The sequence below is a fragment of the Pterocles gutturalis genome, unplaced genomic scaffold, assembly GCF_000699245.1.
Source record: "Pterocles gutturalis isolate BGI_N339 unplaced genomic scaffold, ASM69924v1 scaffold4173, whole genome shotgun sequence".
Lineage (NCBI taxonomy): Eukaryota > Metazoa > Chordata > Aves > Pterocliformes > Pteroclidae > Pterocles > Pterocles gutturalis.
The window spans coordinates 5,429-20,340 of record NW_010120190.1 but is presented as its reverse complement, the minus strand read 5'-3'; positions in this window follow the sequence as shown (position 1 = coordinate 20,340).

The window sequence follows — 14,912 nt, the reverse complement described above, 5'->3', positions numbered from 1 at the left end:
CTCCAGACCCAAGTAAATGGTAAGATAGCTCTTAGAGGAGCAGATCTCAAAGCTAAGTACTACTCCTTACAGTAGAAATAGAGGTACATTGAATACATGCATGTCATTGAAACACTTTGACAGCTCCCTGTACCTGCTGAGGAGGAAGAGGAGGAGGAGGAAGAGGAGGAGGAAGCAGGAGCAGCCCTAATGCTTGTCAGCAGGTGGGGATCCCCACTAAAGGCCACTGCACAGGCAGAACATGCTTTGTCTTTGTGGGCTGTGGCACTGGCAAGTACACTGTGCTCAGAGAAGAAGGGAAATAAGGTTGAGAAAGACTTTAGTGAGGCCTAAAAGCTCTGGTGGGCATGGACCCTGTTACCACTAACATCAGGATATCTACAGGAAGAGGTGAGGACGGCGTTCTCTCATTGTCCATAGGTATCTTTTCTGTTTGTTGAGGAAATAAAAACAATTTTCTTAGTATTCTTTGTATTCTTACGTTGTTATCCCTGTAGTCTTCAGCACACACAGAATACCTGAAATAATCACAAAACAGCGAGTGCTGGGACCAGCAGCAGAAGCAACCCAGCCATTTTTGCTAAGCATTATAAGCAAATCAATAAAATCTCATATTGTATTTACTGCGCATGAGACATACTTTTTACTCTGAAAATGCAGGCATAAAATTAAAAGTTGCATTTTAAATACTGAATTCCCACCATTCACTTCATTCGCTTCATTATTAGCTGTGCAATAGCTCTGGAAACATGCAACTGTTTATTACTATAACTTATCTTTCGGTGGAAAACTACTACAGAAGGAAACATGCACCATGTAAACATTTGCATCTCTAGACCGGAAAGTGCAGTAATCACAGCCAAAGCCACTGACAGATTTGAAGAACTACTGCAGCTGTTCATTGCTGGAAGAAATCAACAATTAACAAAACTGGTAGAATATCTTTCCTATCGCTAGGCCATCTCTGACAGTAAGAGGCCAATAATCTGAAGGCTCAGGAAATGACCTCTCCTCTCCACCTCTCTGATATCCCTCCAGCCTTTGTGCCAGCAGGATGCAAGAAGCCAGGATTCAGTGCAATGTGACACTGAAATGCCTCAAGAAAAATACTCTTTGGAATAAGTGCTTTTCATTTTTTTCACCTGAAAGCTGCTGCTAGTATAAAAAGCATATTCAGTAGTATTTAATCTTACTCACGAGCAAATTTCTGCATTTTCATCCTCACTTCATATTTTATAGTGATCTGTGACCTTAATGTATTTTAATCAGATGCTTTTCAAAATTGGCTTTACTCCCAGGTCAAGTCATTCAGCAGAAACAATTCCTGTTCTTTGTTTAATAACTGTTACTGGCAGACATATTAATTATATGTACATAAGAGATAGCTTTATCCTGAGGGAATAACACTGCACCTTTCAACCACAGTCTGTAATAGCTCCACATTATGCCTTGAAGGCTTCTGTATCTCTTCTTATGAAGTGCAATACAGCCATGATTGCTACCAGCAATATTGTTGAAAGTGCTATGTCAAAGAGAGTAGGTTTAAATCACAGCACTACAGCGAAGATATTCTCGCTTGTGGGCAGACAAATATCTTGTTTCAAAATGCATAAGGCATTTCAGTTCCTTTGCAGGCAGTTTTGGAGAAAATAAATCTCCCATTAATAGGAAAACATTGAGAACCACAGCCTTAATTCACAATTAAAGCAAAATAAACAAAGTTTTACCTTAATTCCACCCATACTTAGTGAATCACTTAAACAAGTATTTAAGCAGGGTATTTAATAAACCCATGTTTATAAGCACTGTCTTTCACTTTCCCTAAACAAGATGTTTTCCTGAAGAAAAACCTGGGCACACTGAGATATATTAAGTTGTCATTTTGTCAAGCAAAGAAATTCCATGTTCTGTTTTTTTAAAACTTAATTTAATCCATACAGAGATGAAAAATAACTTCCTAATTCAAGAAGCATTCTAAAAAAAAAAAAAAAAGTCTAAGTTTAAGAAATACCAGAAAAAAAACCCACCAGCATCAACTTGAACAGGGAAAAAAAAAAAAAGGTTGTGCAAACACACACACAAGAAATCTGGAAGATTTAAATGACCATTTAGCAAAGACAAAAAGTAAAGATATACTTTTTCCTTGAACTAAAATTACACTATGGACTCCTCAAAGAAAAACTAGACATAGGATCCTGACAGCTTCAAACAATAAATGTTTTCAAACATCAGGCTGACAGTGCCACAAAGGAATAACGGTGGTGCCACTTTGGTTTAGCCTTTCCTCAACATCCCCCTCTCTATATCAGAACAACTGAAAAAACAAAACCACAAACAGGACCAACGAACCAACTCCTTCTTCCCCATAAGCACACCAAACAGACTTGGTAGACATGACAGCCCCTGTCCCACAGGAAATGACCTCTTGGGAAGATGTTTCTCTCCAGCTCAGTAGAAAAATATAGTGCCTGGTAATCCTCCTGGGCTAGATTTAGCTAATAGGTGATAAACAACTGTCACAACTTGGGGAAGTTTATATAATATCCCTGCACCTGAACCAAGCCAGATTAACAGATTAACAATACGAAAGGTAATATAAATAAAGAATAACAAATGAAATGTCATCCAGATTACATCTAGTCTTAGCACTTACCCTGGTATCTATCTTGTATCTAATGGTAGCACCACATGAAAGTGCAAGAGAAAGGCCAATAGGAAACAATTATTTGCCATTCTGCATTATGTCACCCTCATCCCTGCAACCTAGATATTATTTCAAAGACCTGGAAACCCACGGTTCAAAATATCTGCTAATTTATTTTTTAACACCTTTTTTGATAATTATTGGGCTCAATGAATTTCTCTGACATTCCTCTCCAGTCTAGGTAGTCAATGTGAAGTGAAAAAATACATCCTTCCTTCAGTTTACCTTCAGATTTGGTAGCCTTTTAGCCAAATCAACGTATATATCCTTGGTTTTTATTATGAGACAGGGAGAACAGCTGCTCCTGATATATCCGCTAAGCCATTCCTTACCTAACAAAGATCTATCATTAATTCATCTTGTCTGTGATGAACAGTCATGAACTTTTTGATCAGCTTTTATAGGAGTATATTCTATGTCTTTGATTAGCTCTGCAGTGTCATTTATCAGGTGGAAAATGCTCTTACTCTTTACGTAATGTTTCAAATGAAACCAATGGATTTACATATTGGACTACATTTTACCTCTTACCCTCTAACACATTTGGGGCTATGTTTTGTTTTTTATTTTCAGCAATCCATTGACAAGGCTCACCTCTCCCCGTTGCCTGTATCAATGTCCATATCTCAAGCCAAAACAGTTAATTCAGACATATAAAAAGTCTACATTTTCTCTCTGGAAGGAAGGAAAGATGATTTTGCATTTACTGAGGCTGAATGCTCTTTTGCAACTTTGCATCCATGTTAACATATACAGGACAGTGTTGCTGGCCCCATTTTGCAGGTGAAAAAATTAATGCAGAACAGGCTCCAAACCCAATGTTCTTTCTTCCAGTGACACTTCCTAATCAAAATGCTGGCTGGTGGGTTGTGTGGTGTTACGAAGAGCTCAACCCAGCTCCCCAGTGACATAGGTCCACTACTGCAATTAGCATGAATTAGTACTTTTGTTAGTAGTCTCAGCAGAGCTGTCAAATTAATTGGAAGAGAAATTTAACAAATGCCTTTCCCCTTAGAGATATTATTTTGGGTCAGGGTTGAGGCATATTGATTGAGCAGTGAGGGGGAAGCTTATGTTCTTTATGCCCTTGCTGAACCTGTTTTGTTGATAAAAAGAGCAGACTTTGGTTTATGGAGCTGTTAATCCGGTACCTGTCACAAACAGCTCACTGACATAAAAGAGACAATCAATTTTATAGCACTGAAATATTCCAACTGCTGGTTTAAAAAAAAGGCTCAATTAATGGCCAGTGGCTAGAACATCTATATATTAATTTTTCATGAACTCTCACTTTCTCATGCCTCAAAGTTAGTTCTTTCAGTTTATCTCTAATTTGCAGAGGTACCCAAAAGATAGTGCACTGTTTCCCCAACTTCAAGATATTTCTGAATTCAACCACTGGAAGCAAGACATGGCTAGATGTATATAAGCCTTAAGGTTCAGCAAACAAGCACTGGAGATGCTATACTGTCCTCCCCTACCAAAAAAAAAAAAAAAAAAAAAAAAAAAAAAAAGTTGACATTTGACATTTTTAAGTGCTCAGATTAACAGGAGATGAAAAGGTAGTCGTGAGGCTATTACTCATTTAATGGGGGCTATCAAATCCCTTACTGTTAGTTACACTCCTAGTCATTAACATATAGCTGCTTAAATTCACTCAGAGGTGGTGCTGGAAAAGGGAAGCTCTTAAGAAGAGAAATGGTGCTGCAATGGCAGGCGCTTAAACCTGTATGAAAAAATTCTTATGGTTTAAGATGCTGTCATTACTTGCTGACATAACTCTGGGAGGTAATGTAGTGTGTTAGAACACAGCTGTAATTTGTAGCAGGGTACAAGAAACAGCCGTTGTTTTGCTAGTGATGCTGTTAAAGCCACTTAATGGGTGCATCTACATCAGTTCTTTAGTTCAGATCTACAGAGCACTTTTAAAGCAAAATCCCAGTTGTTCCCTGTTGCCATGGTCTGGTTCACAATGTAAAGTGTCTCCAGAGCACATAAATAAGTACACTGGATTATGCACTCCCAGCTACAACAAGTTTACTGGGCCTGACTAGAGATTTTCTGGAGTAAAACACACTGAAATGTTTATGGTATTGGCACAGGGTCCTTCACACCAACTGCTTAAAGCTACTGATCTGCTCCTCCTAGGCCACACTACTTGCTATGTAGACTTAAGTGATGATTACCAGCCTTCAAATATCTCAATGCAGTCAGCATTGCTAAAATTGTTAGATACTTCCATAAGAACAAAGATTCAAAGAGCCCTGGTAACAGAAAGAAAGGACAATTTTACTATTGGAAAGCCATTAAACATATAACTGCAAATAACCAGGCATTATGATCTGTATTTTATCACATTTAATATGACATGGAATAGGCACAAAAAGAGATTTCAGTGATTAAAAGAAAGGTTTTAACCAGAAGACTAGAACATTATGACTTCATCATCATCATAACGACCTCTCTTCTTCATGTTGGGGTTTTTTTTTGTTTTGTTTTGTTTTGTTTTTTTCACTCACTGTATTTTGATCCTTCCAGTGGAAAACCTGAAAATTAAACAGCTACGGTCTCTGGGGACATCTGTGCATTGACAATCTTCTTCTCACAGCTGAAAGGAAAAGCCCAAGGCTTTTGCAAAACTATTTAACCACTCAAGTGCAGTATTTATACATTGCATGCTTTAGCTTTTATCTGGATTTCCTTGGTATTTTGCCTTTCCAAAAAAGAACTCTTAATTACTTAACATGAATTTTCTATGTGTGTATTAAAAATGTCTAGCTTTGCAGGGTAAGCAATTATCTGCTGAACAAAAGCCAGTTAAATGTAAATTTTAAAAAAACCTCATAGTTCAGCATTTTTATTCATTAGCCTGATACCTGTGTGAATTCAAGGGGGGTAGAATCTCAGCTGTTTAGAAAACAATCTGATGCATTGCATTTTACAGGGTATTTGCTACAGAATTAAATCTCTCGTTGTAGTGGGGAAGTTTTATAAACAGTAACAGCAACATAAACTCAATATTCTCCAACAGCATTCACATTGCAACACAGAAAATTCATCGGTAGAGGAAACTAAGTTTCTAGTATTGCATTCTGTACATATTTTCTCTAACAAATGGTACCATGTGCCACACATTATAAAATGCCACATATTCAATTAATAGTTCTCAATTCCACTGAAGCTCAAAACTAGCAGCAAGTTATCACTGCATTTTATGGGGAAAAGAACTGAAGAACAGCATTAGAATATATTTAATGACTCTGCATTGTTTTGTACAAAAGCTTTTGCTGTATAGACATCATACCATTTTCTGACTGAAAGGAAAAATGTTGCAAACACAAAGGATTTAACTACACTATTGTTTTTATTTTCATTTTTCCACTTCTTGCTTTAACAAATCAAAATCAGAAACCAAGGATGCTGAAAGGACATACAAACCTCTCAAAAGTTGAAAGCATTTAGGCAAATCCACCGTGAGATGGATGAGGCAAATCCACCAGGCTGGATGAGGCTTTGAGCAACCTGGTCTAGTGGAAGGTGTCCCTGCCTATGGCAGGGGGATTGGAACTAGATGATCTTTAAGGTCCCTTCCAACTCAAACCATTCTATGATTCTATGAAATTCTGCATCTATCAGTACCAATTGATGGAGAAGAAGAGTTGTGGTGGATTTTTTTCCTACTGGGAATATTCCCACCTACTCCCACTTGAATCCTTTGGTGTTGACTAAGAGTCTTGAGCCACACACTCTGCAGTTGGGATGAAATAATTTTTCTGCTTCATCTTGGAAACAGGAAAGTCAAGTTATGGCTGGTTACTTTGCTTAGCAATGCTCCAATCAGAGTTCTGTTTCTAAAAGGCCTATTTTACCTCTTCTGACCAAATCGAGTCATAAAACCCGATGGCATGTTTGATAATGAAGTAAATTATATGGAAGGATATTGAACCAAAATTGAATCTTACTGGGTCAGGCCAGTTCATTGCTGTCTAGATTATAAGTGATATACCATCATGGTGACGTACATAAAACACAGGAAATTGTTGCATATTAACAGAATAGTAGTTTAATCAGCCCTCTGAAGAATATCCAATATATTCAAGCAGAGACATATTTTGATCTGATTGTAACCGTAGTGAAAGGCCTACATTTTGTCGTTTAATAAAGCCTTTTAAATCTTCTATTATGTGCAAAAATTAAAACGAATCACAGCTATAAAGAGCAGAGCAATCTCAAGACAATAAAAAAGGTTTTCTTTCTTGTCTAAGTCACATATTCCGTATTTGTAATTGTTTATAACGTTTTAAAGAACAAAAAAACAAAGAAAGAAGCACTCTGCACTCTCTAAACTTACAGCCAAATAGTACAAAATAGCACATAAAACCAAACAATATCATGTTTGTTGTGTGAAAAAGAGTGGTCACAAAATATTTGTTTGTTTTATTGCTAACTGAAAAATCAAGTTAAACAAATCAGTTCAGATAACTGAAAAATATTCCTCTCAGATTGCTTTTGGCAAAACTATACGAAAAGTATGCATAAATACATTATTCTTTTTCTTCCACAACCCTGTATACCATACAGCAAGAAACTCTCTCCCTGCTCTGATTCTCATAAATTTCCTTGCAAAGTCTGGGGCATCCAGAGGTTCAAGACAAAGGAGGTGGAGGTTGTGAAGGGACAGAGCCTCACTGATCACAGTATCCCGCACCGCGGGGCACATTTCTGAATGCACTCTCAGCAGTCCTACCCATAGCAATAGATAGTAAAGGACTGATGACCCCAACGTTATTTAACATGGGGTATATAGCATATTTCTAACACCACCAAGGATTATGCTGCTGACCATAAACAGAGTAGCTAACTTCTCCAATGAAAATCAAGTAAACTAAGTTTGCTCTTGAAAAATAAAGTTATAACAGAAATAATTTTCTGATTATTAATATGACTTTGATTGGGACAACCGGTTTCCAACATGTACAACATTGTGAGCTTTTTGTCACTAAATACTACATTTGAAAAAATTGCAAATTGAACATCTACCAGTAGACAACACTGAGCATTGGACATGAAACTCCCCTTCCAGACTCTGATTCTTACATCGGAACCACACTGAGATAGATAAAATGAAGGTGATACCATTATATTGCTTTGCAGAAAAGATCCTGAGGTACACAACACACTTAAAAGGATTTTTTTTTCCCAACAAACAAGATATAAAATACAGAGACAAATGAGATCCTAGGAATCCCTGCTGTCCTCTCAAGCTGACACAGAGAGGAGAACAGGAAAAAGGTTCCCCCTGACTCAGTAAGTGATTACATGTCCCACACGCACTACTAACTGTGCATTTCTGAGAACCCAGGACTGATAGATCAAAATCTACACCTGAGGTAAAGGCTTTATAGATTGGTTAGATCATATATAAGTTTCCTGGCCACAGCTGGAGCTTCCCATGCTGGGATGCTGTGTGTGTCACAGGCAGGGGCCAGCTCCTGAGCCAACCTGCTGCTCTGGTGTGGCTCGTCCAGAGCCTGCTCAAGGATTCAGCTTGGGACAACACTGGACCACTAGAAGAGGTTTCTTAAACTGTGCCTTTCTGCAAAGCCACGATCACAAACTCATTTCACCACCAAACCCACAGAATAAGTGTGTACATCAGTTGTAAGCATCCCATATGCAGTTTTTCCCCTATATAAGTGGCTCTGTGCTTCAGACAGATGAAACCAGTTAGCTGAAGTATAATAGAAACCTTGTAACAATAACTGCAAAAACATTCATAAACATGCTCTGCAGCCAATATAAACCTCGGTGCCCATATAAGTCAGGAAAGCTTTTGTATACTTTTTTTCTGGCTCTTCTCCTTGTTGCCTGTGCTGTATGTCAGATTAGAAGTACAGAACAAGCAATTACGATAGGCAAGTGTAACTGTATTTTGAAGGTACTGTCAAAATGCATTAGTGAAATGCCATATTAGAACATAACTAACCTGAAATGATCTTCCACTGACGTGAATGTTACTAATACTGTGGTCTGCTGTACTGCCATCATAAAGCAAGTCTAAGACTGCTTTCCACAGTTATAAACCTGGCACTGCATAGTCAACAGTATGACATAGCAGCTGATTGAGCACTCGCATCCCCACCTCGTACCAAGAATATGGTGCACACAATCTTTCGTTTCAGCTTCTTCTCATTTTATAAATTAACTGTACAGAGTACCTCCTTTGGACTACCTTCAATACTGACAAAATGTCCTTATCTGAACAACACATGTACTTTCAGATACAACTACAGTTCACTTTCTAACTCTTCCCTAACATGGAAAATTTTGCTTCTACATTAGGACCCACTGTTAGGGAATGTTTTACTCTTCCCACCTCTTCTCTTAGTTACAGTGACACTGGGTTAAATGTCTGTACAGCAAGTATTTGAAATAGGCTGGCAGCAACTAATCTTGTTATTCTTGATGAATAACCTAACTTAAGAGCTGTAATACTTAGAACGGATTTAATAGCTGCCAACAGTCTCACTTTAGAAAAGAGTAATGCAATGCTTGTAAATTTATCTTGAATCATATTAATCCCCCTTGCTACCCTGCAAGCGGTTGGAAATATTACAGAAACATTACTGCCCTGCCTGCTCAGTGGCATCCTCCATTTGCTTTGCTTTATCTGTAGCAAAGCTGGATTAAACTCAGTGGATCATTGTGAGGAAGAAGGAAGAGAACTTCTAAGAGCTGGCTCTTCTAATGAACAGAGGAACACGTGGAACACTTTCTCCACATCCTATAATTCTTTCACTCTGAATCTGCAGGGGGAAAAATAATTACCTAAAATTTACCAGAAGAAACATCCAGCTGCCTAGTGGCCAGGGGCAGAACTCTTGGACTTCTATCTTGTAGGATAATTTGCACCTATCAGTCTTTGTATATCTGCACTACTGACAACTCTGAAATGAAAGCTAGTTTCACAGACCCATGACTTAGAGAATTGAAACTGCTGTTACCAATTCTTTCTATCCTCTTGAAAGTATTAGTTGATAACACCACATTACCAAATTCTAGATTCACATTTAATACTGAAAATCCCCCCTGTCCCACTTTCCATGCACTCTCCCAAGTCTCCAGTAAGGTTTGGACCTTATTTTTATCTCATTCTTCTTACACAGTTTTTCTCCATCATTTACAGCTGTGGCACAACAAAGTTGGAATAGGAGTTAGGGCGCAAACGGCACTAAAGTGTTTTATAAAAAGCATCTTTCTCCTGAAACTCCAGGGTTACAATGTGCTCCCCTCACAAGGTTAAGGCAACATGACTCCAAACTCTGCAATAGTATCAAGATTTCCAAAGTGGTGGGGGAAAGAAAATAAAACTCCCAGACATTGGGAAAGCTTATCCATGGCAGTTTCATTGTCTATGGCTAATGTTCAACTACTTTAAGAAAGTTGTAACAGCAGCTATCACCCAGCAAATCCAACCCATTTTCTCCTTGCATCCAAAACATGTAGTAAACGATACAGTGGAGCTCCCTCTCCATTTTTCTCCACCCTTTGACTGCTTCAGGTTTTCTTACAAAGATAACTTTCTCAGAGAAAATGTTTTAAAAAAGAAACCTGGCCCTTTCTGAGGCTGCTTTTGATTAGGCAATTTCCACACCAGCAAAGCATTGCACAGCCAAAACAATTTCAAAATGAAACCTGTAAGCAAATGTCAAGTTGAATTTTCTACTGGACCACAAACAGAAGGAAGGAAGAATGCAGTAGAAAATAATCATAAAGCAACTAAAGGAGGAGGGACTAAATATTTTTAATTAGCGTTTTACCCATCTAATTTCTATTATTTTCAAATAAGCCTACTACCTCAACACTCATTTGCACTAGGATACCACAGGCCAAGAGTAGAAGCTGTGTGCAATGTCTAATTAGTATCCCATCTAAAATACAGGAAAAAGTTACTATGATATTTTCACAGCCAACTATTCTGTGAATTCCAGATTACTAAAATAACTCAGTTTTATAAGAACTCTTGAAACAGTTCCAACTTAAGCAAGAGAAGAGTTGGCCTGGATGAGCAGTTAGGAGTCTATGTGATTATTCAGTCTTCATGTTCACTAAATTTGACATTGGCTCTTCAGGGAAGGACTCCCAGAGATGAGACAGAAGAAGGCCAGTTAGACTCTGCCAAGTTCAGCAGTGAAAAACTTGGAGTGACAACTGGTTATCTAATTGTTAGCAGCAGGCAGCAGTGTTTTTAAGTAGCAAATTAATATGTTTGGGGGTTTTGCGAAACAAGAATAATTTACAACAAATTGGTATCCAGAGTACTTTTAATCAGCCACGATCTGAAAATCCTGAATTCCCATTAAAATAAATTGGAATTGCATTTCTCTGATTTTGACTGCAGGAATGTTGAGTGGTGAAAACAGATTAGCAGGGGCTTGGCTTTATCTATAGACTTTATCTCTCTAATTATATACTAGAGACTAGGGAAAATGAGCTTATGAAATAACAGAAAAATTATCAAAAAGTTATTATACAGGCCAGTCCTTCGCCCACATATGGAAAACAAAGTCCAACCCTGAATCCAAGAGACCCCAAATGACTGATGAGCTATGGAAGCAGTGACTTAGTTTAGGGGTAAAGAGAACAGAAAACACAAAAAGAAGGTGGGGGAGCAGGGGGAACACCCCTCTCCTCTGAAAAATGTAAAAGGTTGCTTCCAGGGGTGACACCAATAAAGGGGAACATGGTCAGAGTATAAATTATAAATAACCAGTCAGCATGGGAAAGGTCCTTCCTTGCTGTCTCCCACCTCAAGACAGGGCCAGGAATTTCTTGGATGTGCCTTTAAAGCCCATGAGAAATATACACTTCTGCACCATCACATACTCGGAAGTAGAAAAACAAACCACAAACAACAAGCACCTAGGATTGATCACTGTCAGAAGGAGGACATCTGACTAGCAAACCACTCGTCCACATCCATTCCACATGGTTGTCCCTAGACTTCATAGAATTACACCCCTGTAACTGGCTAAGGCAGGTTTTTTCTCTTTCAGCAATTGCTATAGAAACTTCTGTGTTTTTGTTTTTTTTGGGTTTTTTTGGGTTTTTTTGGCTTGGGCTATGTTTAGAAGTAGATAACTGAGTTCAAACGTGACTGACTAGCTACCTCATAAGAGGTTATCATGAGCAATAGTAACTGCATTTGTGTATGCTCTTTATCGGATGTAAATAAGAGACTATAAAATGCACTTCTGTAAACTTCCTTCATAGTGTACCATGAGCTACAGGCATGGCAAATCCTCACCCTTCCTCCACACCATGACTTATTCAGCTGCAGTAACTCCCATGCACAGCTAAACTCTAAGAGAACAACTGCAACCTGTATTAAACTATTGCAAGAGGTTTCAGCAGATCTAAAGTAATTCAACCATGCATCTGTGCTCTGTGTGGAAACATTTAATACAATTTTATTTTGTTTTGCTGATGCTAATCACATTTCAGGTAACTATTGGAGAAAGATGGACCACTTAAATGTGTATACTAACCTATTTTAGTTCTATGACTGTAAATCTCTCTGCACATCTTTTGCTTAACAGTCAATTATATCAGCTTATCTTAAATAGCTTCTTAATCAATTCCAGTTAAAACAAAATTAGCCTAAAATTAAGCCAAGATCTATACAAGAGTAGCACTAGCTTAAATAAATCAATTTCAAACAACAACTTCACCTAAAGCTACACAGCTTGCTGATGTGCTGAACAAGAACTTAAGCACGAAATCCAAGTAAGATTTTCTTAAATCAGAATAATGTTCATGTGTGTTTGCAATTATCTAATTAAACTGCTCTCACTAATCAGGACATCAGCATATCTAATGGAAAATCTGGATGTGAGCCCGCAGGATTTCCTGATAAACATAGATCAATAGTCTGTGCTAAAATACATATTAAAAAATGACAGATTCTGGCATTTCTAAAGTTTCTGTGGGAAAATCCCAACACACACTGGAAAGAGGCCAGAAATATACAAATTCTACAACAGTAGTTTAATTATTTAATTCCCAAATTTTAAGACAGGACTGCTGAGTCCCATCTTGTCCTATTTTTCCATTCTCATTGGCTTTCCACAATAGTATCCCAGGACTACTCCATCTTTTTGGTTTGCTTTCTAGTCACTCATCCAGCATTCTTATTTTGAAGCTGTTTTACTTAGTGCTTTATTTCCTTTAATGTGAAGTTTGGTGAATGCCGCTGTTTCTAGGATATCTTCCAATCTGGACAACGATTGATTTCTGTTAGCTTGATCTACGATGATTCAAATGGTTCTTGTTAACTGATATTTGTCCAGACAAACATGAATATATATATATATTTATTTATATGTATAAATATAGAAGAAATATATAAGCACTAATAAATTAATGCTGTAACATTAGTTGTGGAAATTTCTTATTATGAAAAACAATGCATATATTCCATTATTTACTGTTTTATATTCCCAAAGATAAAATACTAAAAACACTATAATTTTCAGTGTTAGCATGTTGCTTTCCTTTAGCTATCTGGTGTTTAATTAAGCTAAACATAGTTGTTTGAATACCTGAGATACAGAGTTACCAGACATTACTAAGGACAGCCTGTGGTACTGTGCAGAAATTCAGGTTCTCTTCCATATAAAGCTGATTCAAGCAGCAGACTATCAAACATATTCCTATTTCAGAATAATCCTTTATTGGAGTTCAAGATTTCTATTATCCTACGCTCAGAGGAATGGCCTACTGAGTTCTAGCCTGTTCCATCTCTTTAGAAACATTCATTCATTATACAACCTCTACAACTCTTCCTTATACAGCTCCTGAGGCCACAGGTTTCTGCTACACATGACTGGAGCTGGGCACAAGCGATGTAAAGTCCTTTTGTTATCCCACCCACTAATCTTCTGCCACCAAGACTAAGACCTAGCACAAAAGAAAGGTAATAAGGACATTCGCTGGTTTATTTTACTGATGAACTTTGGTACTCACAGTGAATGAGAGAAGAAAAAAAAAAGAGCAAGAGAAAGATGATCAATTATAATGAGCTGCTGAAGTTTTATTGAAATAGAAAGGATTTGACGTATGTGAGCCATTGAATAAAAAAATAAAACAGTCTTTGGAACAGCACTGACAAAATACAGTATAAGAACCTGTATGGGAAATATTTCCCAAGATAAAAGGGTAAGCTGGCAGAACAAGCACATGCATTGACTAACGTGAAAATAAATACAACCACATTCAGAGACATACTGGCACGTCATCAAGGCAGTATCTGAATTCTCCTAGGACCACTAGGTAACTCCAAGGATATTACCCATCCCCATAAAATGTCCTGGGCTAATGCTATAGCAGATGTGGCAAATGCAGTTGACAAGACTAGATAAATGGATTTAAAACTTCAGTCAGTCCATATGGTGCATTTCAGAGAAACTAAGGCTGCACAGAGAAGACAAGCTAACCAAAAGCAGACAGTACTAAACTAAAGCAGTAAAAAGCTCTGCAATGGGATACTTCTGCAGAAAAAAGCCAATACAGGGCTGCTATGTAGAATCATGTGTTGCTTCAAGATTGTACTTTTGAACTTCATGCAACAGCAAGAGTGAAGCTACCAGACCATCTTACATTCTTATAGAAACTTTAAAAAATACAATTGTATTAGGGAGAAGAGAGTGAAATTTCTGTTTTGGAGTTGCAGAAAGAGTACAATTGCCAGGCATGTTCAATCTTGCACCCAGTATGCTGGGAGAATTTGGTCCATCTACCTGTTACCTGGTGGTGAAGCGCATATGTACAGTGTTTACACTAAAAACTCCCACCAACTCTGTCCAGAAAATTATCCAGAAAACGTCAGGAAACAAAATGCCGTATTTGTTTAGAAATTCTGATTTTTTTAAAAGTGCCTTCAAGAAATATCTAGAGGAAAAGAAAAAAAAACTGCTAAAATTAAACATTATTCATAAATGCCTAGCAGGTATTCATAAAAAGTGAGGCAAGTGCAAGAGAAAAATGCCTGTGGTCAAGAAATTAAAGCTAACATCTTAAAAGATGAAAAAGAAACTACTAAAAACAAATAGTGTAATGATTTGGCAAAGGAGATTCTGAGATCACTGTTTCAAACAGAGGTTTCAAGGTTGGATGTGACAAAGAACTACTGTAGAAAACTAGTAGTACT